The sequence below is a fragment of the Mixophyes fleayi genome, chromosome 3, assembly GCF_038048845.1.
Source record: "Mixophyes fleayi isolate aMixFle1 chromosome 3, aMixFle1.hap1, whole genome shotgun sequence".
Lineage (NCBI taxonomy): Eukaryota > Metazoa > Chordata > Amphibia > Anura > Limnodynastidae > Mixophyes > Mixophyes fleayi.
This window is the reverse complement of record NC_134404.1, coordinates 207,660,504-207,684,075: the sequence shown is the minus strand read 5'-3', so window position 1 is coordinate 207,684,075 and position 23,572 is coordinate 207,660,504. Positions and strand designations below refer to the sequence as shown.

The 23,572-nt window shown below is 46.5% G+C and overlaps 1 protein-coding gene across 1 annotated transcript in view; it reads right to left on the bottom strand.

The window, feature by feature from the left end:
* Nucleotides 1-23,305, bottom strand: part of C3H6orf58 (chromosome 3 C6orf58 homolog) — an 80,430-nt gene extending 57,125 nt beyond the window's left edge. Inside the window, exon 1 of the mRNA XM_075200659.1 lies at nucleotides 23,279-23,305. The gene's annotated coding sequence lies outside the window, so the exon portion shown is untranslated. The remainder of the gene's footprint in view (nucleotides 1-23,278) is intronic.
* Nucleotides 23,306-23,572: the final 267 nt, after the last annotated feature.

The following is a 23,572-nucleotide window of genomic DNA, read 5'->3' as shown; positions in this document are numbered from 1 at the left end:
CTGATGGTAACGCTCACCTTTCCTTCTCCGGACAAGCATTTTTCCAGATGCCCCAAACAATCTGAAAGGGGATTCATCAGAGAAAACGACTTTATTCCAGTCCTCAGCAGTCCAATCCCTGTACCTTTTGCAGAACATCAGTCTGTATCTGTTGTTTTTACTGGAGAGAAGTGGCTTCTTTGCTGGTCTTCTCGACACCAGGCCATCCTCCAAAAGTATTCGCCTCACTGTGTGTGCAGATGCACTTACACCTGCCTGCTGCCATTCCTGAGCAAGCTCTGCACTGGTGGTGCCCCGATCCTGCAGCTGAATCAACTTTAGGAGGCGGTCCTGGAGCTTGCTGGGCGTTCATAGGCACCCTAAAGCCTTCTTCACAACTATTGAATCACTCTCCTTGAAGTTCTTGATGATCCGATAAATGGTTGATTTAGGTGCAATCTTACTAGCAGCAATATCCTTGCCTGTGAAGCCCTATTTTTGCAAAGCAATGATGACTGCACATGCTTCCTTGCAGCTAAGCGTAGTTAACAAAGGAAGAACAATGATTTCAAGCACCACCCTCCTTTCAAAGATTCCAGTCTGTTATTCTAACTCAATCAGCATGACAGAGTGATCTCCAGCCTTGTCCTCATCAACACTCTCACCTGTGTTAACGAGAGAATCACTAACCTGATGTTAGTTGGTCCTTTTGTGGCAGGGCTGAAATGCAGTGAAAATTTTGTTTTTGGGATAAAGTTCATTGTCATGGTAAAGAGGGACTTTAAAATTAACTGCAATTCATCTGATTATTCTTCAGTACATTCTGGAGTATATGCACATTCCCATCATAAAAACTGAGGCAGCAGACTTTGTGAAAAACATTATTTGTGTCATTCTCAAAACATTTGGCCATGTGTCACAAGCGGTACTCACAGCCGCCGTGGCACGCTTACTGTGCTCCCGTCACCATGACGACCGGGACGTCACTTCCGCCCATCTCCCGACCGTTGCCAAGGCAACAGCCGGACGCTTCTGCAGCACCGCGTCCCGGCAGTATAGGAAGCCGGGTGCGGACGCGCATTGTGTAATCTATTAGATTCAGACTGTGGGCTGAATTAGCAGGCATTAGCCTGCAAGTGTGCATGCCAGGGCCAAGCCCTGATTGGTTCTCGGTATAGCAGTCTGCTGACCTGCTCTGCTCCTAGCTCCTGTCCTTTGGATATTCTGTTGGATTGCCCGTGTATGACCCCTTGCCTGGATTTGGACCCTGCCTGTGTTTCTTGTGACCCCGACCTCTGGCGTGTTTACCGATCTTCCTGTTTGCTCGTGATTCTTGACCTCTGCCTGTTTATTGGATTTGCTGTCTGCTGCCGGCACTTGACCGTTGCCTGGACTTCACTCCGCTTCCCTGGGTTCTCCCCAGCCAGTACACACTTCACGACCCTCTGTCAGTCTGCGGCCCAGTCTGTCCCCACCACTAGGGGCTCCAGTGAACACCTGACTGGCGGAGTAGATTCCGGGTTGTGCAGTATTGGCTACGGGGTTCCTAACATTATAACCAGCCAAAAGACATTCTGGAGAAGAAATTGGGATGGATGAAAGCGGAACCAAATCGTCTCCATTCCAAGCCCTGGCCGGTCATGTTGAGATCCTGTATCAGATGGTCCGTGGATTGTCCCAGCATTTGTCCGCTCAAGAAGAGGACTCCCAGACAACACTAGCCATTTCCGGTTTCACCGATGAACCCAAGTTAAATTTGCCGGATCGGTTCTCCGGAAATAGAACCCTGTTCTGGAACTTTAAGGAAAGCTGCAAGCTCTACTTTCGGCTGAAACCTCGGTTTTCCGGTTCGGAACTGCAGAGAGTCGGCATTGTCATCTCCCTTCTGCAGGGTGACCCCCAGTTTTGGGCCTTCACCCTGCCGCAATCTAGTCCTTTCTTGCAATCTTTGGAAGCTTTCTTTTACGCATTGGGTCTGCTCTACGATGACCCTGACTGAGTTGCCCCCACTGAGGCTCATCTACGGGCTCTAAAGCAAGGACGACATCCTGCAGAAGAATACTTGGCTGAATTCCGCAGATGGTCACCTGACAGTGAATGGAATGATCCAGCGTTACGCAGCCAGTTTCGCCATGGACTGTCAGAGCAGATCAAAGATTCACTTGTCCAGTATCCTTCCCCCACCTCGTTGGAAAGCCTTATGCAACTCGCCATTAAAATTGACAGGAGAATCAAGGAGAGGAAGACAGAGAAAGAGGCATCTTCCTTTTCATCTGCATTTATCCCGATTTCGTTCCACAGCCGCTGATCTCAAAGTAATTGTCACTCACCGGACCGTGAGTGCCTCTGCGCTGGTGTGCGGTTCTCTATCCTTCCTGCCCGGCGCCTGTCCTGAGCCGCGGCCGTCCGCCATCTTGATGGACTGCGCATGTGCAGCATCCATGAACTCTTATGACCTTGCTTTTAACCTAATTGGTGCATCAATCACCTCTCCCTATTTAAGGCACCTGTGGCCATTGTATCGTGGCCTGATCTTGAGTCTCATTCCCTGTGAGTCTCTGAAGGTGTCTCCTGTGTCCTGCTCGTATCTTCAGTTTCCTGCTGTATTACCTGCTCTGCTCATCGGCGGTTCCCATACCCGCTACTGACTCCTGTGTCCTGCTCGTGTCTTAAGCTGTCTGCTGGATTACCTGCTCTGCTCATCGGCGGTTCCCATATCCGCTACTGAATCCTGTGTCCTGCTCGTGTCTTCAGCTGTCTGCTGGATTACCTGCTCTGCTCACCTGCGGTTCCCATACCCGCTACAGTCTCTCAACTCTCCTGCTGTGTCTGCATATCCTCGTTGGACAAGCTTCTCTACTCAGCAGCGGTATGAATACTTGTTATTGACTATCAGCTGTTATCCTGCATATCCGCTTTGGACAAGCTTCTCTACTCAGCAGCGGTATCCATACCCGCTATAGACTATTAGCGGTTACGCTGCATATCTGTTTGAACAAGCTTCTCTACTCAGCAGCGATATGCATACTTATTATTGACTATCAGTTGTTATCCTGCATATCCGCTTTGGACAAGCCTCTCTACTCAGCAGCGGTATACATACTCGCTATAGACTATTAGCTGTGACGCTGCATATCTGTTTGAGACTAGCTCCTCTGCTCTCCAATTGTATTTACCCTACTGCCAGAGGACCACTATGTAAACCCTGCCCCTCTGGTTAGCATTATCAACTGGTGAATCCTGGGGAGAACTCCTAGTGCCCGTGACAGTAATCTGGAGGAAAGTGCAGTCCTTCTTAAAGCGGGCCTCATTTTCTGCAAAAAAAAATTCGGATCGCCACCGTACCACCTGCTCATTCAAAGTGGGCCAGAAAGTGTGGCTTTCAACACGGAATATTAGGCTCAGACAGCCTTGTAAGAAACTGGGGCCTAAATTCATTGGTCCGTTCATGATTATCAAGCAGATTAATCCTGGAACTTTCAGATTTAAGATTACTCGTTCTCTGAGGATCCCCAATACATTTCTTTGTTCTCTATTTAAGCCGGTACTATACCCGAACCAATCCCAGCCTTCAAGTTTGCCTGTGAGAAATATGAACAAACCACAAAAATAAATTTTCCAGAAGATTGTCGACTCTAAAAAAGTGCAGGGTCAGGTGCACTTCCTAGTGCAGTGGAAGAATCGCGGGTTAGAGGAGCGGTCCTGGGTCCCGCGAAGACGACTGCACGCTTCAAGACATTTGAAGGAATTTTTCAAAAAATTTCCTAGGAAACCTGGGTGTCGGGGTTCTTTAACCCTTCCTCAAGGGGGGGGTACTGTCACGAGCCGCGGCGGTACTCACAGCCGCCGCGGTTCGCTTACTGTGCTCCCCGGCGTCCCGGCCATCACCATGATGACCCGGATGTCACTTCCGCCCATTTCCCGACCGTTGCCAAGGCAACGGCCGGACGCTTCTGCAGCGCGGCGTCCCGGCAGTATAGGAAGCCGGGCACGCACGCGCATTGTGTAATCTATTAGATTCAGCCTGTGGGCTGAATTAGCAGGCATTAGCCTGCAAGTGTGCATGCCAGGGCAAAGCCCTGATTGGTTCTCGGTATAGCAGGCAATTAGCCTGCAAGTGTGCACAATTCAAGGGCAAGCCCTGATTGGTCCATCTGTTTACTTAAGGCAGTGAGGTCTGCTGCCTCACTGCCGGTTATAGCTTCTGTTACCAGTCTGCTGACCTGCTTTGCTCCTAGCTCCTGTCCTTTGGATATTCTGTTGGATTGCCCGTGTATGACCCCTTGTCTGTATTTGGACCCTGCCTGTGTTTCTTGTGACCCCGACCTCTGGCGTGTTTACCGATCTTCCTGTTTGCTCGTGACCCTTGACCTCTGCCTGTTTATTGGATTTGCTGTCTTGACCGTTGCCTGGACTTCACTCCGCTTCCCTGGGTTCTCCCCAGCCGGTACGCACTTCACGACCCTCTGTCAGTCTGCGGCCCAGTCTGTCCCCACCACTAGAGGCTCCAGTGAACACCTGACTGGCGGAGTAGATTCCGGATTGTGCAGTATCGGCTAGGGGGGTTCCTAACACCATGACTGTATATTGTCTTCAGTGTAAAACATACATAACAAGAGAGTTAAAATAGATTAGTTTTGACAAATTTCTATAAAATTTGTACTAAAATGCAAGAGACTGGTTTTGCATATTCAAAATGTTCCAAGGATGGAAATATTTTCTTTCTTGCAGTTCTAGAGTTTTTCTAATGTTTTTGTTACATCACCCTCCCATTTCTTTTATCATGTCTAAAAGATAAGTTCTTTTGTAGTGACAGAACCATTTGAGGTGATATTACACATAGCCACTCTATATCCTGTGGTTGCCTTTTACAAAAATTAACTTGACACATACATACCCACATGCACACAATGTTAATTTGCAGGGTTTTTTTTCTATGGGTGGCTCACTTTGTGGGTTAAACACTGACATGAGACTTGGTGAAAGAATGGCCCTTTATGTAAACACCTATATCTTTACTGGCAAAAGTAGAAAATTACAAAAGGAGACTTCTCAGATGTTTGAGTGTCTTTTACCATTCAAGCTGAGTATTATTATTATTATCATTTATTTGTTAGGCGCCACAAGGTTTCCGCAGCGCCGCAAGTAGTGCACATATGTCCTTGACAAAATAGAGTGACCTTAAGTTGAGTGGCTTGCAGTATATTCCAAGGAACTCGGGCATTTGTCTTTCTGTTTATTGCAAAATACATGGCGTATGAGGCTTGCTGAGTAAATTAAAATATTTTGGAAAGGGGCATGTTATGTGTTCTATTTCAATTTCACGCAACAGTGTTCAACAGATATAGTTAAGAACTATGATGGTTTAATTGAGTAGTCAGGCACATTAAACGTGGAGTGGGGAAATTCGGCTTGAGCAACGCACAGGAATAGGAATTATGGTAGTTTTAACGTGCATGCTGGGACTTGTATTTTCACAGTACCTGGAGAGCCACAGGTTGGCCAGGCCTGTACAGTACAGGCCTGGTCAACCTGTGGCTCTCCAGGTAGTGTGAAAGGCTGTACTAGCATGAAACAGTGGGCTTGTAGTGGCATACTTGATATGCAATTACAATACTGTGCATTCCTCTTATATGTCTCTCCCCCAGAAAAAGCCGACAAAGGGGAACTTTGTTTTACTATAAGCTTTGATTAGCCAGTAATTAAGTAATAAGGACGTGATTGTCACGGGCACTAGGAGTCTTTACCCAGGGATCACCAGGTGATAGGCTTACCAGAGCAGTATAGATGGTAATATGGTACTCTGGTAGCAGGGTGATCACGGAACAGGAAATAGTAGATGATAGAGATGCTCAGGAAAGTCTATGACTAGCAGCACTGGTAATATGGATGTAGAAATACACGAGGAACTGTATGGACAAAGGACACGTGAGGGTAGTCAGTGGTCTGCGGTAGCAAGTTGTACCACTGATATAGTGAGGAGGAATGTCCAACAGAAACGAGGAGGTGATGAGAGTCAGCGGTCTGCGGATAGCAAGTTGTACCGCTGTCTGAGTGAAGGAATGAAATCCAAGTGGAGGTATCCGGGGAGTCAGTGGTCTGCGTTAGCAAGTTGTACCACTGCTATGTGAGAGGATACTGGAACAGGTGACACAGGAAACAGGGATCAGTACAGTGGTCTGCCTCTAGCAAGTTGTACCACTGAATATATATGTGAGGAGGAGCACGGGGAGAGACTGCAATACAGGGGATACACGGGCACCTTAAACTTGATCCACAATAACATGCACAATATATTAATGACTGAACAGCACTGCAATAATAGAAAGTCACTTGAGGTAATCCGGCACAAGATAACGCAGTCAATGATGGCAATAGTCTCAGCGGATAGTAAACTCCAGAGGAGAACAAACTCAGTCCAGCAAGATATGCAATACACCAGCACAGTCAATGAGAAGTATGCATACCGTGGTTCAGAAGCAGGCTGTCAGACAGGAGTGCAGAGATACCTGAACGGCTGGAGGCCGGCAGGATGCGAAGTCCCTGGAGGGGTGAAGCGGTAATCAAGTAGGTGCAGCGCACAGGTAGGTAGACCAGCAGGGGAACAAATACTCAGGAAGCAGTAATATGTAGGACTGGACTCCTGGAGAACCCTGAAGAGTAGCGATGATCTAGATGAGATGAAAACAGTGAGGCGCAGATCCGATGCAGACTGGCGAGTAGAGACCAGCGGGAACACGAAGAAGCACGGAGAGCGGGTCAGCTGTTGTAGGACGAGTAGAACTGAGAGGTAGCAGCAGCAGGACTCTGCAGATACACGGAGGTAGCGGATAGCAACCAGCAGGTGCAGCAACGATGAAACACGGGAGAGCAGAGCTGAGCTGGAACTGTTGAGCACGGAGAGTAGCGGATAGGAATCAGCTGTAGCAGTCTCGAGGAAACACGGGAGAGATGAGATGAGCTGAAGACTGAAGCGCACGGAGGCAGCGGATAGGAATCAGCCAAACAGTCTCGAGGAAACACAGGCGAGTTGAAGTAGATTGAAGACTGTAGTGCACGGAGGCAGCGGATAGGAATCAGCTAACAGTCATGATGGCACACAGGTGAGTTGAAGTAGATTGAAGACTGTAGTGCACGGAGGCAGCGGATAGGAATCAGCTAACAGTCACGATGATACATAGCAGAGTTGAAGTGGCTTGAAGACTGTAGTGCACGGAGGCAGCGGATAGGAATCAGCAACAGTCACGATGATACACAGGAGGGTTGAAGTGGCTTGAAGACTGTAGTGCACGGAGGCAGCGGATAGGAATCAGCAACAGTCACGATGATACACAGGAGGGTTGAAGTTGCTAGGAAACCACAGGAGTAGAAGTGGTATGGAAACCACAGGGGTAGAAGTGGTTTGGAAACCACAGGGGTAGAAGTGGTTTGGAAACCACAGGAATCAGCAGCGCTGAATACACGAGGAAACACAGGAACACCTTCAGAGGCTCATGGGGAATGAGACTCCAAGATCAGGCAACGTGGTATTGACCACAGGTGCTTAATATAGGGAGTGTTGCCTGATCTGCCAATTAAGTTAAAGGAACAGGTACTGAAGGGTTTGAAAGGGCTGCGCATGCGCAGACCCTCAGGATGGAGGACGACCACGGTTCCTAAATATACGGGAAGAAGCACTCACAGTCCGGTGAGTGACAGTACCCCCCCTTTTAAAGGTGGGCACAGAACGCCTGGAACCGGGCTTGTCCGGATTTTTGGAATAAAACTTCTTAAGAAGAGCTGGGGCGTTGAGATCTTCAGCTTTGATCCATGAACGCTCCTCAGGACCAAAGCCCTTCCAATGAACGAGGAAACGGAGAACTCCTCGCGAAATTTTTGCGTCCAATACCTGAGTAATCTCGAAATCTTCCTCCTGATGAACTTGAACTGGCTGAGGTGCTGAAGGAGGAGTCGAGAAACGGTTGATGATGAGAGGTTTGAGCAAGGACACATGGAAGGCATTGGAAATACGAAGATTCTTAGGAAGTAGAAGTTTGACACAAACTGGATTTATTACTTGAATGATCCTATATGGACCAATAAAACGAGGAGCGAATTTCATAGATGGGACCTTCAAATGAATATTTTTGGTAGATAACCAGACACGATCTCCAATTTTTAGTGGTGGAATAGCCCGCCTCTTCTTATCTGCGAAAGACTTATATTTGTCAGATGTCTACTTTAAACAGGTTTTGACCTGAGACCAGATGTTTTTGAAGGTCTGACAAACAGTCTCTACAGCAGGAACTTGGGTGGGAGGGAGGGCAGGAAATTCCGGAAAAGACGGATGGTGACTGTAAACCACAAAGAATGGAGTTTTGGACGATGACTCATGGTACATGTTGTTATGGGCGAATTCAGCCCAAGGAAGCAATTCTACCCAGTTGTCTTGATTGGCTGATGAGAACATCCTTATAAAGGTCTCGAGATCTTGATTGACCCGTTCAGTTTGTCCGTTTGATTGCGGATGGTAAGAAGATGAGAGTGCTAATCGTATGCCCAAGGTTTTACAAAGGGCCCGCCAGAATCTGGAAACGAATTGTACTCCTCTATCTGACACAATCTCAGACGGACATCCATGGATACGAAAGATTTCTTTAACGAAATGTTCAGCCAGAGTAGACGAGGAAGGCAAACCAGACAAAGGGACAAAATGAGCCATCTTCGAAAATCTGTCTACCACTACCCAAATAGTATTACAATTTTTACTAGATGGCAGATCAGTAACAAAGTCCATACTAATATGGGTCCAGGGCTTGACCGGAATGGGTAGTGGTTGCAGCAACCCCGCTGGAGTTCTGCGGGAGGATTTGAACTGAGAACACAATTCACAGGAAGCAACAAACTCTTTGACGTCTCTCCTCATCGAGGGCCACCAGTAACTTCGAGAGAGAATCTCAAAGGTCTTGCGTTCACCAGCATGTCCAGAAAAACGAGAAGAATGGAACCACGAAAGGATTTTCCTCCTCAGAGTAGGAGGCACGAGGGTCTTCCCATATGGTAGCACTTTGGTGGACGAAGCAGCCAGCGAGATACATTTGGGGTCTAATATAGAATGGTTGGAAACCTCTTCAACGTCAGAGGACGTCACAAAAGCTCGAGATAGAGCGTCAGCTTTCTTGTTCTTGGCAGCTGGTTTGAAGGTTATGATTAATTCGAAACGGGAAAAGAAAAGAGACCATCTTGCTTGACGAGGATTCAAGCATTGGGCAGACTGTAGATATGACAGGTTCTTATGATCTGTGAAAATCGTCACCGGATGACGAGCTCCTTCCAATAAGTATCTCCACTCCTCTAATGCAACTTTGATAGCCAGCAACTCCTTGTCCCCGATCGTGTAATTTTTCTCTGCAGGCAGGAGACCCCGAGAGTAAAAGGCACAAGGATGGAATTTTTGTTGGTCCGAGCGTTGGGAGAGAATGGCTCCTAAGCCCACATTAGAGGCATCTACTTCTAGGAAGAAGGGAAGTGTCACATCAGGCTGTCGAAGAATGGGAGCAGAGGAGAAGGACTCTTTAAGAATTTGAAAGGCTTGGAGGGCCTCGGATGACCATTGCTTAGTATTGGCCCCTTTACGAGTCAGGGCCACAATAGGAGATGTAATGGACGAGAAGTCTTGAATGAAGCGTCTATAGTAATTGGCGAAACCTAAAAAACACTGGATAGCACGAAGAGTAGTTGGCTGGGGCCAATGTAATACAGCATTCACCTTGTCTGGATCCATCTTCAGGCCAACTCCGGAAACAATATACCCCAAAAATGGAATCTGGGGCAACTCGAATGAACATTTTTCTAGTTTACAGAATAATGAATTTTCCCGGAGTCTGGAAAGGACCTCTGCCACATGTTGGTGATGAGAAGGCAGGTCCTGTGAAAAGATCAATATGTCGTCCAGGTAGACAACGACACATACATATAATAAGTCCCGAAAGATCTCATTAACGAAGCCTTGGAAAACAGCAGGGGCATTGCACAACCCGAAAGGCATTACTAGATATTCATAATGCCCATCTCTGGTGTTGAACGCTGTCTTCCATTCGTCACCGGGACGGATTCTAATTAAATTATAGGCACCATGAAGATCCAACTTGGTAAAGATCCGAGCTCCCTTGATGCGATCAAATAACTCAGTGATCAACGGAATGGGATACCGATTCTTAATAGTAATGGCATTGAGTCCACGAAAATCTATGCAGGGGCGTAGTGATCCATCCTTCTTTTTTACGAAGAAGAATCCGGCTCCAGCGGGAGAGGTGGAAGGTCGAATAAACCCTCGCTGGAGATTCTCCTGGATGTACTCAGATGTGGCTTGAGTTTCAGGTAACGAAAGTGGATAGACCCGACCCCTAGGAGGAGTCTTGCCAGGTAGAAGATCGATCGGACAATCCCAAGAACGATGAGGAGGAAGACGTTCAGACTGAGCTTTATCAAAAACATCGGCAAATGAAGCATACTGAGGAGGGAGTCCCGGTGAGGAAGATGAGATGGAAGATTGCTGTACTTTAAGAGGAATGACTTGAGAAAGACAACGATGATGACATTCAGCTCCCCAAGACGTAACTTGAGGAGTGCGCCAGTCAATCTGAGGAGAATGACATTGAAGCCATGGAAGGCCTAAGACAATCGGACTTGTCGTAACTGGAAGAATTAAAAACGAGATCTCTTCATGGTGTAGCACACCAATCTGAAGTGTTACTGGAGACGTACTCTGAGTGATGAGACCATTGATGAGACGTGATCCATCTATAGCAGTCACAGTAATCGGTGTTTTCAAACTAATCACTGGTAGGGACCATTGATTCACTAGGGATTTAGAAATGAAATTTCCTGCTGCTCCAGAATCAATCAGTGCCTGAGACTCAAAGGATTTGGTAGCAAAGGAAATCGTAACATCAAAAGCGCAGACTTTTAATTTCATAGAAGATGGAGAGGACTCCAGGGACCCTAACTTCACCTCTCCAGAACTAGTTCGGGCCTGGCATTTCCCGATTTCTTAGGGCAAGAACTGAGCATATGTGTGGAATCAGCACAATAGATACAAAGTTTATTCTTTACTCTTCGTTTCCTCTCTTCTAAAGATAATTTGGAACGTCCTATCTCCATGGGAATCACGGAAGGTGAAGCTGGACGAAACTGAGGGGTTGAGCGAAGAGGTGCTTTAACTGAAGTTGTTTTCTCAGATTCTCTTTCACGAAACCTCATGTCTACACGATGGCAAAGAGAGATCAAATCCTCTAGTGACGAAGGAAGCTCTTGGGTAGTCAGTGCATCTTTAATTTTATCGGAGAGCCCCTGCCAGAAGGCGGCAATTAATGCTTCAGTGTTCCACTGAAGTTCAGAGGCTAATATCCTAAATAGAATGACGTACTGGCCTACTGTATGAGAACCTTGACGTAAACGAAGAATGCTGGAAGCAGCGGAGGTCACACGACCTGGTTCATCGAACACACTTCGGAACATAGAAATGAATTTGGCACTATCTTGTAATACAGGATCGTTTCTCTCCCACAGAGGGGAGACCCAAGCCAGAGCTTGTCCAGAAAACAATGAGATAAGATAGGCCACTCTGGAACGGTGGGTAGAAAAATTTTGAGGTTGGAGCTCAAAATGAACTGAGCATTGGTTAAGGAAACCCCTACAAGTTTTGGGGTCTCCATCGTACTTTGACGGAGTAGGCAGGTGAAGCGTGGGAGCTGTAGACACCTGGGATGGCACTGGGGAAACGGAGGAAAGCACAGGAGCTTCAACATTAGCTGTAACAGGCTGTCCAGATGGTCCTTGGGAGGCTAACGACTGGTAGCATTGAAGTAACAGCTGTTGGCGAGCATCCTGTTGCTCCACACGGGTGACCAGATGCTGCAGCATCTCTTTGGCTGTAGGTTCCGTATCTGGGTCTGTCATGGCCTGATCTTACTGTCATGGGCACTAGGAGTCTTTACCCAGGGATCACCAGGTGATAGGCTTACCAGAGCAGTATAGATGGTAATATGGTACTCTGGTAGCAGGGTGATCACGGAACAGGAAATAGTAGATGATAGAGATGCTCAGGAAAGTCTATGACTAGCAGCACTGGTAATATGGATGTAGAAATACACGAGGAACTGTATGGACAAAGGACACGTGAGGGTAGTCAGTGGTCTGCGGTAGCAAGTTGTACCACTGCTATAGTGAGGTGGAATGTCCAACAGAAACGAGGAGGTGATGAGAGTCAGCGGTCTGCGGATAGCAAGTTGTACCGCTGTCTGAGTGAAGGAATGAAATCCAAGTGGAGGTATCCGGGGAGTCAGTGGTCTGCGTTAGCAAGTTGTACCACTGCTATGTGAGAGGATACTGGAACAGGTGACACAGGAAACAGGGATCAGTGGTCTGCCTCTAGCAAGTTGTACCACTGAATATATATGTGAGGAGGAGCACGGGGAGAGACTGCAATACAGGGGATACACGGGCACCTTAAACTTGATCCACAATAACATGCACAATATATTAATGACTGAACAGCACTGCAATAATAGAAAGTCACTTGAGGTAATCCGGCACAAGATAACGCAGTCAATGATGGCAATAGTCTCAGCGGATAGTAAACTCCAGAGGAGAACAAACTCAGTCCAGCAAGATATGCAATACACCAGCACAGTCAATGAGAAGTATGCATACCGTGGTTCAGAAGCAGGCTGTCAGACAGGAGTGCAGAGATACCTGAACGGCTGGAGGCCGGCAGGATGCGAAGTCCCTGGAGGGGTGAAGCGGTAATCAAGTAGGTGCAGCGCACAGGTAGGTAGACCAGCAGGGGAACAAATACTCAGGAAGCAGTAGTATGTAGGACTGGACTCCTGGAGAACCCTGAAGAGTAGCGATGATCTAGATGAGATGAAAACAGTGAGGCGCAGATCCGATGCAGACTGGCGAGTAGAGACCAGCGGGAACACGAAGAAGCACGGAGAGCGGGTCAGCTGTTGTAGGACAAGTAGAACTGAGAGGTAGCAGCAGCAGGACTCTGCAGATACACGGAGGTAGCGGATAGCAACCAGCAGGTGCAGCAACGATGAAACACGGGAGAGCAGAGCTGAGCTGGAACTGTTGAGCACGGAGAGTAGCGGATAGGAATCAGCTGTAGCAGTCTCGAGGAAACACGGGAGAGATGAGATGAGCTGAAGACTGAAGCGCACGGAGGCAGCGGATAGGAATCAGCCAAACAGTCTCGAGGAAACACAGGCGAGTTGAAGTAGATTGAAGACTGTAGTGCACGGAGGCAGCGGATAGGAATCAGCTAACAGTCATGATGGCACACAGGTGAGTTGAAGTAGATTGAAGACTGTAGTGCACGAAGGCAGCGGATAGGATTCAGCTAACAGTCACGATGATACATAGCAGAGTTGAAGTGGCTTGAAGACTGTAGTGCACGGAGGCAGCGGATAGGAATCAGCAACAGTCACGATGATACACAGGAGGGTTGAAGTGGCTTGAAGACTGTAGTGCACGGAGGCAGCGGATAGGAATCAGCAACAGTCACGATGATACACAGGAGGGTTGAAGTGGCTAGGAAACCACAGGAGTAGAAGTGGTATGGAAACCACAGGGGTAGAAGTGGTTTGGAAACCACAGGGGTAGAAGTGGTTTGGAAACCACAGGAATCAGCAGCGCTGAATACACGAGGAAACACAGGAACACCTTCAGAGGCTCATGGGGAATGAGACTCCAAGATCAGGCAACGTGGTATTGACCACAGGTGCTTAATATAGGGAGTGTTGCCTGATCTGCCAATTAAGTTAAAGGAACAGGTACTGAAGGGTTTGAAAGGGCTGCGCATGCGCAGACCCTCAGGATGGAGGACGACCACGGTTCCTAAATATACGGGAAGAAGCACTCACAGTCCGGTGAGTGACAGTGATACTATTGTTTCTATATTAATGAAAAGAGACACAGATTGTCCTGTCTTCTCTTTCTTTCTGCGCTACTGTTTTACAACGTTTTATACAATATAATGTCCTTTTAAGTACATCATAATAAGCTCCCTATTCAGAATTGAACAATAAAGCTTGCAAATGCTGTGGAACATTTACAATACAATAGGATAAGATCACCAATTCCCTGCAAACCTATGCATGAATCAGCATACAAATAGTCTCAGATTCCATAGTATTACTTTACCTCATTAATGCAAAAATCAGTTTTAAACAAACATGCTGCTTGGATGAGCAGAGTGTGATATCTAAGTCATACTTGCCAACTCTCCCGGTATGTCCAGGAGACTCCTGCATTTTGCGAGAGTTTCCCGGACTCCCGGGAGAGTGTGGCAATATCCCGGATCTGCCCACTTCCTAGTGAAGTGGGTAGAATTAGCTCCCAAACGCCGCAATTCCCGGTGAATCGCTGTGTTTGGCCCCACCCCCGCTGTCAAATGACGCGTTTGCATCATTATGTCACGGGGGGCGGGTCCAAAATGAGGCACATTTTGGAGCCCCGTCCCCATCATGCCCCCCTCTCCCGGAAACCAACTTTGTCAAGTTGGTAAGTATGATCTAAGTGCGCTGTACCCTCAATGATCATAATGCATTGCATAATTTTATGAGTCAGGTGACATCCTACAGGTGTGTATCCTACACATACTTTAGTAGCTCCCCCTCACACACAACCACACACACACTTTGGCAGAGACACTTTAGCAGCCACACACACTTTAGCAGAGACTCACACACTTTAGCAGTTACACCAGTGGTTCCCAAACTTTCTCAGCTCGAGGCACCCTTAGGGTCACCATAATTTTTCCAAGGCACCCCTAAGCAAAAATAATTACCGGGTAGTCCCGTTTTTTGAGTAGTTGGGTCAAAATGACGTAAGATGTATTTAGACCCCTTCACCATCACATTGTGCCCCTTTATCATATGACTCTGTATCCCCTTCGCCATCTCACACCCTGTGTCGCCCTCTTCGCCATCTCACACTCTGTGTCCCCCTCTTCGCCATCTCACACCATGTGTCCCCCTCTTCGCCATGTCACACCCTGTGTCCCCCTCTTCGCCATGTCACACCCTGTGTCCCCCTCTTCGCCATCTCACACCCTGTGTCCCCCTCTTCATCAGCTCACACTCTGACCCCCCTTCAGCGTCTCTCTCTGTCCCCCTCCTTCAGTGTCTCTCTGTCCCCCTCCTTCAGTGTCCCTCTATCCCCCTCCTTCAGCGTCTCTCTGTCCCCCTCCTTCAGCGTCTCTCTGTCCCCCTCCTTCAGTGTCTCTCTGTCCCCCTCCTTCAGCGTCTCTCTGTCCCCCTCCTTCAGCGTCTCTGTCCCTCTCTGTCCCCCTCCTTCAGTGTCTCTCTCTGTCCCCATCCTTCAGTGTCTCTCTCTCTCCCCCTCCTTCAGTGTCTATCTGTCCCCTTCAGTGTCTCTCTGCCCCCTTCAGCCTCTCTGCCCCTTCAGCCTCTGTGTCCCCCTTCAGCCTGTCTGTTTCCCCCTTCAGTGCCTCTGTCCCCTTCAGCCTGTCTGTTTCCCCCATCAGCCTCTCTGTGTCCCCCTTCAGTGTCTCTCTGTCCCCTTCAGTGTCTCTCTGTCCCCTTCAGCCTCTCTCTGTCCCCTTCAGCCTCTCTCTGTCCCCTTCAGCGTCTCTCTGTCCCCTTCAGCCTGTCTGTTTCCCCCTTCAGTGCCTCTGTCCCCTTCAGCCTGTCTGTGTCTCCCTTCAGTGTCTTTCTGTCCCTTTCAGTGTCTCTCAGTGCCCCCCTTTAGCCTCTCTGTGTCCCCATCAGCCTCTCTGTGTCCCCCATCAGCCTCTCTGTGTCCCCCATCAGCCTCTCTGTGTCCCCTATCAGCCTCTCTGTCCCCTTCAGCGTCTCTCTGTCCCCTTCAGCCTGTCTGTTTCCCCCTTCAGTGCCTCTGTCCCCTTCAGCCTGTCTGTGTCTCCCTTCAGTGTCTTTCTGTCCCTTTCAGTGTCTCTCAGTGCCCCCCTTTAGCCTCTCTGTGTCCCCATCAGCCTCTCTGTGTCCCCCATCAGCCTCTCTGTGTCCCCCATCAGCCTCTCTGTGTCCCCTATCAGCCTCTCTGTCCGCTTCAGTGTCTCTCTGTCCCCTTCAGCCTGTCTGTTTCCCCCTTCAGTGCCTCTGTCCCCTTCAGCCTGTCTGTGTCTCCCTTCAGTGTCTTTCTGTCCCCTTCAGTGTCTCTCAGTGTCCCCCTTCAGCCTCTCTGTGTCCCCCTTCAGCCTCTCTGTGTCCCCCTTTAGCCTCTCTGTGTCCCCATCAGCCTCTCTGTGTCCCCCATCAGCCTCTCTGTGTCCCCCATCAGCCTCTCTGTGTCCCCTATCAGCCTCTCTGTCCGCTTCAGTGTCTCTCTGTCCCCTTCAGCCTGTCTGTTTCCCCCTTCAGTGCCTCTGTCCCCTTTAGCCTGTCTGTGTCTCCCTTCAGTGTCTTTCTGTCTCCTTCAGTGTCTCTCAGTGCCCCCCTTCAGCCTCTCTGTGTCCCCCTTCAGCCTCTCTGTGTCCCCCATAAGCCTCTCTGTGTCCCCCATCAGCCTCTCTGTGTCCCCCATCAGCCTCTCTGTGTCCCCTTCAGTGTCTCTCTGTCCCCTTCAGCCTCTCTCTGTCCCCTTCAGTGTCTCTGTCCCCTTCAGTGTCTCTCTGTCCCCTTCAGTGTCTCTCTGCCCCCTTCAGTGTCTTTCTGTCCCCTTCAGCCTGTCTGTGCCCCCCTTCAGTGTCTCTCTGTCCCCTTCAGTGTCTCTCTGCCCCCTTCAGTGTCTCTCTGCCCCCTTCAGCGTCTCTCTGCCCCCTTCAGCGTCTCTCTGTCCCCTTCAGTGTCTCTCTGTCCCCTTCAGCCTCTCTCTGTCCCCTTTAGCATCTCTCTGCCCCCTTCAGCGTCTCTCTGTCCCCTTCAGCCTGTCTGTGCCCCCTTCAGTGTCTCTCTGTCCCCTTCAGCGTCTCTCTGCCCCCTTCAGCATCTCTCTGCCCCCTTCAGCGTCTCTCTGTCCCCTTCAGTGTCTCTCTGTCCCCTTCAGCCTCTCTCTGTCCCCTTTAGCGTCTCTCTGTCCCCTTCAGTGTCTCTCAGTGCCCCCTTCACTTACCTTCTTTCCTGACGTCTTCTCTGCTGCAGCTCCTCACTGAGGCTGCCGGACATGATGACGTCACGCCCTGCAGTCAGTGAGGAGGAGGATCCGGCGCTGGATGATGGGTACGTTTTTTTTTTTTCTTTTTTCTCTTTTTTTCTACGGCGATCGCGGCACCCCTGTGACAGCGCCGCGGCACCCCAGGGAGCCGCGGCACACAGTTTGGGAACCGCCGAGTTACACACTTACCTGGTTCCTGCTGCAGACTCCTCTTGCTGCACACATGGGAAATTGGGAATGCAGCTGTCATGTGACCACTGTATGGAGACTGCAGACACAGAGATAGGAGGAGGGAGATAGATCAGCAGATGCCACCTAGCACCACACTGCCCCACCTCCAGTCCTGGGGGAGAAGGAGGCACTACACATATTTTTTTTTTTTTTTTCAAAAACCTCTAAAAAGATTCCAGGTGGCCTCCTGAGGCCATCGGCCTACCGAGAATTTTTCCGGTAGGTTACATGGCTAATCCACCCCTGCAGCAACCTGTTTAAGTTACAAAAGCATTGTGGATTCATTCACATTAACACCGCTGAACACCTTTAGTAACATCAGGAGGTATAACCAACAATTATTATTTATGCAGGAGGGGTGTATGTTAATATAAAGTGACACAGAAAGGGGGGGGAATGTTAATATAAAGTGTCTCGGAAGGGGGGGTATGTTAATATAATGTATGAGGAGGGGTATGTTAATATAATGTGTGAGGGAGGGGGATATGTGGGTGAGGGCTATTTATTAAATGGGTGATATTTTCTTTGTGGGGTGATGGTGGGGCAATATAATTTATTGGTGGGGCAATTTAATTTAATAGTGGGCAAATTTATTTAAGGTGGAGTGACGAGACCTTAAATTTAAAGTTGGGATGGTTCGGGGCTATTGATTGAATGTGGGGCTGAGTTTGGGGCAGTAGGGGTATTATTAAATGTGAATATTAATTAATTAATGCCAGGGATGGTTGTGGGAAATGGTTATATTTATTAAATGTAAATGCTATTAATTTATTGCTGGGGTTGTTTGGAGGGAGGAAGATAGGATTATTTATTAAATGGGAGTATTAACTTAATATCAGGGTTGGTTGCTGGGAAATCAATCTATTTAATGTTGGGGCTGCAGAGACGCCTAATTATTAAATGTGGGTGCTTTTCATTTAACGCCTGGGCTGGAGGGAGGTTTCTAAATTTCATGTACCCATTTGCTTCACAAACAGGGCCTCCAGCAATCCAGGATCCAGACAAGCAGCAACTGAGCTAAAGACACCAGCAGTCACAGGTGAAAGTGACAATAACAGGTAGAAGAGAGCAGTCTGCCAACTGTCCTGAATTTGGTGGAGTAGTCCCAAATTTGGGTGACTGTCTCGCTTAGTCAGGATTTGGTCCGACAGCAAGGACAGTTGAGAGGTGTGAAGATACCAGGCTTATCTGGCCCAATGCTACCCACTTCACGCTGGCTGGCCACCCACGGGTGCCTTCCTATGCCAGGGAAGTCTACCCAGTACCTTCTAGGATTCGTATAGTCACTCAGGCAAAATGCAGTTATAAAAATACAACAGTATATTTAATGTCATACGACCAACACCAGAATATTATGTACACACAGTACCTGCCAGGCAGGTTTACCACATCATCTCTCCCTTACCCCACTAGTTTAAGGAGTTATAGTCACCTGGCTATCCAGACTTCACGACCCATGGATCTCTCTCAGCTGCATATATAGACTCTAGTTAGAGAAAAACAACTCAAAACTAGTCTTGCACTTCATCAATGAAATCCCAGAATGAACACCCTTCCCCCCTGGAGTCATTCCTTATATCTCAGGTCTAATTTCCACAGTCTTTCCCCTCCCTGGGCAAACCCCTGGGTCTAACCATTGGTCAGTGCAGGACTAGGGGGTTTGGACAGGGCAGTGAAGGTGAGCTGTCCTTTCACAGAAGCCCCCTGCTGGGATGCAGACAGAACATCTGGACTAGTCCTAAGGAGAACAATTGATGCTAATTGGCTTACCCTACTTCCAAGGATAAGGTAGCAGTGAGCCCCTGTTAAAATTAAACCCTTACACTACTTTGTGATGTCACAGGGTCCCCAGCTGTTCCATGCTTCCTGTAGAGGAAGGAGGGGGGAGAATGAATGCAGCTCCAGCCCGCTCACCTGTATCCTGGACACCACCTGATCTTTACCCATAACCCTCCTGGCTTCATGTTAAGGACAATGAATAACATTACTGCAAGTCATCAATATATAATACACAATATACATATTTACATTGAACTACAATGTCCCCTTAACCACATGTAATTGGACAATGCAGTTGTAGTCTGGTGAGCTGGGGAACAAAAGCAAGGGCTATAAAAAGTACTATAATCCACATTATGTGAGAAACGAGACACAGAATGGTTAGCGTATCACACTCGTTTTGTCACAAGAGGTATATCCTGCTTCACAGTACACTGCTTGTGAAGGCAGAGCTGCGTGCACCTAACAGTAGTGCACACAGTATTACCTGTGTTTTTGTCTAAAATGATAACCATGTTACATAATAGGGCCCCCCCCTGTCTTAAGTGTCTCAGGCCCCTCGAGTCTTAATCAAATTCTGGTTCGGGGGAGGGAGCTGATAGCTTCTCCCAGTCCCCGAACAGGACACAGCCTGCAGTGAAAGCCAAGGAGCTTTAAGTCTCACGAAATTTAGACTTGAGCAGCACCATAAGCATAGATAATTACAGTGGGCTGGGGGTGTCATAATGTGCCCCTGGGGGAGGGGATGGGAAAGCGTGATGTGACTAAGGTGGTCATGATAAATGTAATGTTTTATTATAATGAATGTATCAATACCTCATGTTGCCCATGCCCCAACACAATGTGGCCATGCCCTTTCAGCACACTGTTCGATTCCTACTCATCTACAGAGGAGGGCCCCAAAAGTTTACTGTGCCAGGGCCCCCAAACTTCTCTTGGCAGCCCTGTACATAACATTGTCTGATCCTGCGCATGCCCTATGCTGCAAATAGAGAGTCGAGCTGCGAGTGATACATTTGCACCTCACGGGACACCGCATAACAGCCTTTGTTTCCATACTGACAGAGGAGGTTTGTCCTGTGACTCCTCTGACTGTGGCGGTGATACCGGGAGAAGTCAACCATCTGATCCACAGTGGACTCTAGTAACACTCTGTAGCTCTCCAGCTGCTGTGGAACTAGACCTCTCAGGATACCTGCCAGCCAATTGTGGGGCATGCTGGGACTTGTAGTTCCACTTAAACTGGAGAGCAATAGGAAGCGCAAGGGGGCTGTCCCTCAAGCATACTTTGACAGCAACTGCAAGGTTTTCATAGATTCTCTGATTAGGATACAAAAGTATGGTAATAGATATTATTATTATTATTATTAATTATTATTATTATTATTATTATTATTATTATTATTATAATAATTATCAGAGGTGGGCCTGTGCACTTTAAATGCCAGGACTGATTTTTAGTCACAGGCCTGCCCTGGTAGATTCCAACATGGTGTTTTCTTAAATGTAACTATCTCCTCAGACATTTCCTCGTATTAAGACTACAGAGTGCTTTTTTTAACTAACTCAAGGATGCAAATTGCAGTCAGAAGGATCCATCCAACTGCCCTGCTCTCAGCTCTGACCATGATTTCAGCCAAAAATCAACATCTGTTTTCATAGCGCAGCCCATCAAAATAGAAATTCAGCCACAGGTGTCGAAACTCTGGAACTAAGCCACCCTGGCATGCGACTTGTCCTCTTTCCAAGAGTGAACTGTTTATAAGCTTGTTACTTCACACTTATTTTGACAAGATACAATCAAGTAGCAAACAGAAAACTCTATATTGTAGCAAGTAACAATTACAAAAATTCAACCTGACCCTGAATCCTGTTGTACAAATCAAATTTAATCTACACCAAAATATTTTAAACAACTATTTGTATAATATCTGTAAAATATCTTTGAATGTCTGTAATAAACCAAGTAAATCTAAAATGAAATACAAATGATTACAGTAACACATACAGCAAACACAGTACAAGGTAAGACAAGAGTCTCTGAGATATTAAATTGTTAGGCAATAATGGGCTCACTCCCAAATTGTGTTTTTGACGGATAATATGCTTTTTACATCTGAGCAGTTTCAGAACTAGTGCTTTATGGTCTTCTGCAGAAGTGAAAAACATATTATCCCATAGATTGTAAGCTTGCAAGCAGGGCCTTCTTAACTCTGTCTGCCAGTATTACCCAGTATTGTTTTATTATGGTTTGTGTTTCCAATGATAAAGCAGTACGGAATTTGCTGGTGCTATATAAATGACATTATACGCCAAAAACTCAATTTGCGTTCAATGCAAAATGGGCCCTTGAAAGCATTGCTCACAGTGCTAAATGCAATAGTGTGGGATTATATTTCCACACATTTAAGGTGGTTTTAAAAGTTTGCAGGACTTTTGATTCAACAATCAGGCAAGAATAAATCTTTACAATCATACAGCTAATATGTTATCAGAAAGAATAATTTAAGAATACTAGATATGAATTGGAGTTAGTAAATATGGCTAAATAACTTCCCAAGAGACATGGCCATGCCCTGCAACTTTATTCCCTTTTTATTCAGCGTGCATGGCTGAGACCTGATTAGGTAGCTGCAAGTGCCAGAAACACGATTCAACAATGAAGGAGGGTTAGATCCAGCTGCAAGTACCAGCACAGAAGACTAATCTGCTCAATTATCAGTCTAATAAGCATCGACTGTCATAACTTTATACTCACTTTCTCCTCCACTCATTTATATATAGACAATAATGAATGCAAGATAATAAGTGTTACATGTTCTGCTGGTAGCAGTGCGTGAACATAACTTTATTGATGAAGGCAAGAATCAAACCCATGTTTGCAATATGACATATATTTATTTAGTGTTTTGTGCAGCTGCCTATATTGTATGATCATGATCGCATTGAGTATAAACAAAAAAATAAAACATGGCCATCATCTCTCTGAGACTCCCACAAAATGTGACAACGATGTTTATCTATCTTTTCTCAGCGCTGTGTGCACTGACCTTCATGAACAAACTGTTCTATACAATAAAGTCTCTGTACAAGTTACTTGAATCCTGTTAACTTTTTCCATACTGTACTGTCCATACTGTACTGTACCACTTGGCTACACTTTTACCTATGTGCTATGTTTTTACAGACAGAGAACAATATAGTTAGACAAACAACATATGCTGGTGTCGCAAAAAGTGAGGAGGATTGTACCAGCTGTGCCCTCACCATAAAGGAGAGTGGTGTGATTTGCATGTCAAAATGTCATTCATCTCAAAGTATCATGCTTCATCTGTGTGACCCTACTTTTAAATAAAGCAATATGCTAATATGACAATAGTTTTATATGCCAACTCCCTGAATCTCCTATAGTTCCTCATTTTGTTTTTGATGCAATTCCCACCCAAAACAAAGTACAGCAAAAAGACAATTCCATAGAAGGTATGTGAGTCTTGGGACCATATACTGATTACTGTGAAAGCATCAATGATCAAACACTGTAGTCTGGTACATTTTTGTGTGTATAAAAGCAGATGAAAATTGTACATAACTAAGAAACAAGCACCTCATTTTTTAAAAATTAGTAATCTGTCAGTATTTGCACTTGTCTATTTAAACACTAGTTAATTATAACTAGTGTTTCAATAGGGTTTTATTGTATAGTGTTTAGTATTTTGTAAGCCGAAGTGTATAATTCTGATGGGCTATTTTCTTCTCTCTGTATTATATTCTGTGCTCATTTCTCACAGAAACCATATCTGTGTCAAGAAATAAAATCAATACAAAAGCATTACTAAATTGAAAAATAATGATGAAAAGGACAGAAGAAACATTCACATAACAACTTTAAAAAGAAAACATACGTCTATAAAAAGAAAACATACGTCTATAGGAATATTTGTATCACTCTCAAGATTTATATAACCATGTTATTTTTTAACTACTTTGAAAATCAATATTTTCATTCAACTGACATAAGATACATATCAGCTTCTCTAAAAAAGTTTTGATGTCATTTTCTAGAATAAATGTATATTGTCCATACCAATTGTAGATCTTGCAGCAAATAGAAGTTTACTTATTACAGATACAGCAAATAGTACAGTACACAGCACAGTTTCAATACTACCTGCAACTATGATTTCTTGGCAGAGAGAGAGAGAGCTCTGGTTGCAGGCCAATCTATAACTTTTAATAATGGTGGGCGTGTCTAAACAAAATTATGTCATCACAGAGGTCACATGAGCAGTTTACAAACCAGTAGTGAATCATCATTGTTTCTTTGTTGTGCAACAGATATTTTGAGGTTAAATAGTTCCTAAACTTTTCATAGTATTTTATAAGCAATTCCTCAATAAACCATACTCATGTTGACAATAATAAATAATAATAATATTGCAAATCAGGTTGCACGCAATAAAGT